Raw genomic sequence first — 5958 nt, 5'->3', positions numbered from 1 at the left:
TTTCTTTGAACTGCATGCTTATCGCGGTGGCTGAATTGCAAGCAAGCGATCCAGCTGCCACGGGGTAAGCATGTTGCACACCCTTTTTTACCAGCCCGGCGGCTGTGGTGGGTGGTCCCTGCCTCAGAAATTGTGTGTGTACATAATTCTGCAAGTAATGTAATAGGGTGGCGTTAGGCTCGCCGCAGTGTTTGCATAACCTGGCAGTCTCATTGTCAATAATTTGCCAAGCGCATTGGTAACCTAGTCTTAGTCTGAATAGTATGACTTCGGTACCCCTTTTTGTGTTTGGAGGAAGGGCCAGTGGCTCATAGCCTGAAGCATCTGAGTACCACTTGGCTGCGAGCGATTTTGTGATGTTTTCTCTATGTGCTCTCCGGAGGACCGCACACGCTGCAGCTTTGGTACCTTGGCTTAGTCCCCTTCCGCTGGGTTTAACGATCATGGTGGATGGGGGCATACCCCTGCCCTTTTCGGCTAGTTTATCAGCAAGCTTGTTCCCTTGTATGCCTATGTGGCTTGGGACCCAGTTTATGATGATTCTTCTACCTTGACTAAGGATTCTTTGGGCTATGTTTAGCACTGTTGTCAAGAGGTAGATGTTATCTGGGGGCATGCTATGCTGTAATCTGTCAATAGTTGCTCTTGAGTCTGTATTTATGACGTGTCCTCCCCTCAGGGACGCGTGTGTCAATGCTTCCATGATCGCAACCGTTTCAGTCTGAAGCGTTGAGGCATTGTCAGTGACCGTAATGGATGCTGTGGTATCCTTTGTTGCAAAGCCGGCGCCTGCAGTATGGTTTATTGGATCCACGGATCCGTCTGTGTAGTATGTTATACTACCCGGCGGAGTTATTTGATCAATGACGCTTTGTGCTTGTGCCTTTAGGCTAGGCATGGAATACTGATCTTTTCTCATTGTGAGATTTAGAATGAGAATTCGATCATTTCGTTTGCCCACGGCGGGGGTTCTTTGTAATCAGGGTGAGGGGAGTCCATACCCTTGGCAAGCAATGAATCTTTTAGCTGAAAGCGCATCAAAACTCTGGCTGTGTGTGTGAGCCAGGAATTGTCCGCAAACAACTGGTAATCTTGTAGGCGTCTGAGAACTCTTTGTCTTAGATAGGAGTTTCTGGGTGCCTGCAGGACCTTGGAAAGGAACTGTGTTGCCATTAGATCAATTCTGGTGCCCATGGACGGTAAATCAGCTTCCATGAGGAGGTTGATGACCTTTGTCCACTTAGGTGCACCTAGAATTATCCTGGCTGTTTCGTTTTGTATTGTTTCCAGTTTTTCTTTTAATGTTGTACTGGAAGCAATGAGGGCGACAGATGCATAGTCAATAATAGGACGGACAATATGTACATAGAATGATCTTAGTACTTTGTGTCCTGCTCCTATGTGTCTCCCTGCCTTGACTTTCATGACTGACAGTCTTTCCTTGGTTCTGTCAAGCAGGTATTGGATCTCCTTTTTAAAAGTGAGTGTGTGTCCTATCCATATACCAAGGTATAGATAGTCCTTCACCCATTCCAGGTCCATACCCTGTAGAGTGAGTTTTTTGTTTCTGACATTAGTTCTCAGATCCATTGCTTTGGATTTTGCTGCTGATATTTTTAGACCCGTCCTACAACACTCTTCAGACACCAGGTTCAGACAACGCTGAGCTCTAGTTAGCCAGTGATTGCCAGAGGCTATGATTGCCAAGTCATCTGCATAAGAGACGATCTTGCATCCCTCTGGCAGGTGAATGTCGAGTATGTCGGACATGAGGGTATTAAACAGGGCTGGACTAAGAACCCCTCCCTGAGAAGTTCCAGTTTCAAGTGGCATGTGCTGTGAGAGGTGGCCTTGAAATCTGACATTTGCTGACCTATTTTTAAAATAGCTATCCAGGCCAAGGGTCTGCCTTTGACTCCTTTGTGGATTAGGGTCTCTTGAATGGCAAGCGGACTTGCCAGTTCAAAAGCCTTCTCCAGGTCAAGGAAGACAACCACGGCGGGCGAGGTGCAGATTGTGCTTAAGAGTGTGGAAATGCTATGAGCAGTGCTCTTACCCCTTGTGAACCCGTGTAGGTGTTCATGAGGGGGACCCGTTTTCCATCGGAGCCTGTTGAGTACCATCTCAGCTGTTTTACCCAGGCAGCTGAGAAGAGAGATGGGACGGTACTTGCCAGGCTCCTTTGGTTTTGGGATGGGAACTATTGTAGCTTGTTTCCAGCTCTGGGGCACCGTGGCTGTTTGCCAGGATTTGTTGATAACCTGCAAGAATGCAAGTTCTCCTGCAAGGCCTAAATGCGAAATGATGGGATGGGAGATCCCAGTGCTGACCCAGAATTGGATTTGTATGATTTTCTTAGTTCCCTAAGAGAGAACAAGGCATCCGTTTCATCAACTTCGAGTGCCTTGTCTCTTATGAGAGGGTCTTTCTGGATTTAAGTTTTGTTTTTCTCTCATCATTGGAAGCAGATTGTTGGTGCTGGTTCTGGCTGAGAACTCAAGCACCAATCTGTTAGCCTCTGATTGTGGGTCATGATGAGTGCATTTCGGGGCTTGTCGCTTGCCTGACCCGTTTCCACAACTCTGTAAGGCTGTTCTGGTGCCCAAAAGTTTGGCACCATTCCAGCTATTATTCCTGCCTTACTCTGTTGGCAGTTTCCTTGGCATCCACGACAGCTTCCCTCAACAGGGCCAGATTGTCGGGAGATCTTTGCCGTCAGAAGTTTTTTCTGCACATATTAACCCTGTGGTTGACTTGGACTTGAAAACGAAGGAAAGTGGTGAATAAGTAAGAGAGGATAGAACAGTTAGAAATGGAAATAAGTGGAAGGATAACAGAAGGGGGGCGAAACCCCTTGCATGGACCCTGTGGTTGACCTCTTTGATCTCGTCATTATATGAACTCGGCCCGGGTGCGGGAGCTTAAGTGGGTCTAAGCTGTGCCAGCCACCCGGGAATGAGGGGAGCCTGCGGTCCAATGGGCGAGCCGTGAGGTGTCCGTGGTCAACCAATCAGGTCTTGGTATGCGTCGTCGAGAAGCTGCTGATGGTGAGAGGACAGGCTGTGGACCTGGACCCAACCTGGGGGAAGTATGCTACTCTGCAGGTTGCGGGTGTCGGCTACAACAGCAAGCTCCCTTTCTTGGATACCCTGGTTCATTGCTCTGCTGACCACTCATGGACAGTGTTATGTACATACACTTCTCGCGTCATCCACTCCATGTGAAGAGAGGTGTAGCCACCTCGCTGTTCCACCGCCCCTTCCTCATCTGTGACCCTCAGTACCTGGATGGTGAGATCGATTTCCTGCGTAGGTCGTTCTTCAGACTGCGCTATCCTCGACATGTTCTTGACGTCACGTTATCTAGGGCGCGGCCTACCTTCTACCACGACTCATCTCCTGAAGGGACTCCTCATCTTCCCGACTTCACCCTGCCTAACACTCTCTCCATCACACTCTTCACCTTCTCAACTGCAGGCTTACCTTTCGCCACGTTTCCACTCTCCGTCACAACCTGGTCCACACCAAGGTCTATATAAGTACTTATAGATATGTATATAATCCATACATGCACACACACATATACACACACACATACACATACACACACACACACACACACACACACACACACACACACACACACATATATATATATATAATATATATATATATACACACACACACATATATATATATATATATATATATATATATATATATATATATATATATATATATACAATACACACACACACACACACACACACACACTCACACTCACACACACATACACACATATGTTTACACACACGAGGGGCGCTCATTAAAGATCTCCTCTGACCTACTTCCGCTTATCCTAGGAGGGTGGAATTTTACATGCATAAATATATGCATATCTAGGTCATGTGTTGATTTTCAGTCCTTATAACAAATTTTCTTTTACAGTGGTGAAGGTGAAGTAAGGTGTGAAAATGGAACCAGGGGATAATCGAACATTGATCAGGTTTTTATACTTAAATCTGATGCCCCATCATATGACACTGGCATCGCCAGTTCATGTGTGGTCGGAGATCTGTGGAAACGGCCCCTATCCCAGGGCGACCTCAGTCTGCCATTGATGAGGACACATGCATCAGGTGGAGACTGCCAGTTTGGAAGATCGCCGTATAACTGTTCGTCATCTGGCCCAAGATGTCAAGATTAGTTTTGAGTCTGTAGATAAAATTATTTATGAGCATCTGCATATGCAAAAATTGTCTGCTCAATGGGTTCCCAGGTTTACTCACATCTTTCCAGAAGCAGGGGCGAGTCCATTTTCCCAAGGTTCTTTTAGCTATATGTCAAGAAAATCAGGATTTTTGGGCAGACTAATTATGCAGGATGAAACTTGGGCCCAGTCAAATGGAGGTATTTTGACTCCCCACAAACACAACATGTCACACCTTTAGCAGACAAGATCATGCTCACAGTCTTTTGGGACTAGCATGGAGTAGTAATGATGGATTTCCTGGCAAAACGTACAGCAGTTACCGGATATTACTCTGCTCTACTGCTACAGATATTGCGTGAGACTATCAAAATCAAGGGGAGCAGAATGTTGACCAAAGGTGTCCGCCTCCTACAAGACGACTCTTACCTTGCGTAGATGGAAGCAGTCCTTCATTCCCTTATTCTCCTGATCTTGCACCGGCTGACTTTGACAGCTTTCTGTCCATTAAGTCATTTTGAAGGGTAAATGTTTCCAAAACGATGAGGCACCGGTTTCTGAAGTAATTTCACGGCTTCAAATACAACCTGCGGATTGCAAACTTCATCGCTGAAACAGAAAATTTGTTTTGAGCTAAGGACTGGAAATCAACACATGACCTATCGAGAAGTGTATCATTATGCATGTGAAACTTCAGCCTCCTAGGAAAAGCAGAAGCGAGTCAGGGGAAATCTTTAATATATATGTATATATATATATATATATATATATATATATATATATATATATATATATATATATATATGCATGTGTGTGTACGCACACGCACATACATACACACACATACATACGCACGTCCCCCCCCCCCAAGGGCCACTCCCTCTAATTTCCCCTTTATAACCCTTGTCGTAGCTTAAAAATGTTCCTAGAATAGCTGATTTTTTCAACATTTTCTCGGGGGGTTGCAGCGTCCCAGAAACTGTTTGTGCTCACTTCACTCGCCAGCCGCACTGCTCTCAAGAAAAAGCTGAAATGGTTTCCTGTCTCATCACCGTATACGCTAGCTCGTTCCCCTGTGAACTTGCGTAATTCCAGCGCAACCACTTGAATCAATAACGACGATTTGATTAATGCTATATTATCAGCCAAAGATGGAGACGGTGGCGTGACAGCAAGATAAGTAAACCGGTGTCAGCATTGGCTAAGAAACTATAAGAGTTGAGGCTTAGCATTACGACCAAGGAAAGGAACGTCGAATTGTTATTGCAATTGCAGTTTTTTTATATTGATTGCAAAGAAAAATTGGTTAATCCAAGGATGCCAACAAAGATGAACCCCTCGATACGTATTTGAGGCCACACCGTAGACTGCAACGACGCGATCGAGGTGGTCGTTGCGAACAAAGCAAACGTGAAATGGTGCCAGAAAGGGCGCAGAGTTCAAGCAGCGCGGTGCACCTCTCGACAGGACCTGGGAACGGCTACGCACTGCTGAGGACACGGAGGAGGATCGTCCAGAGATGCGTCATCCACCGCGACGCCAAGGAAAGGTGTGTCATGACAGAGTGGAGATTCCCAGGTGGAATTTTCTTTTTGCGGCAACTCCAGAAGTGACTTTAGTATCAAGTCTTTGGACATCAAGGCAGCTAAACATTATTTGATAAAGGGGTTGTAATAAAAAATAATAATAATAAATGTGATCGAATTATGACCTCATTAGCAATGTCATTCCCAGGATACATGTCATACA

Source organism: Penaeus vannamei, chromosome 30, assembly GCF_042767895.1.
Source record: "Penaeus vannamei isolate JL-2024 chromosome 30, ASM4276789v1, whole genome shotgun sequence".
Lineage (NCBI taxonomy): Eukaryota > Metazoa > Arthropoda > Malacostraca > Decapoda > Penaeidae > Penaeus > Penaeus vannamei.
The sequence above is the reverse complement of the archived record's forward strand: the minus strand, read 5'-3'. Positions refer to the sequence as shown.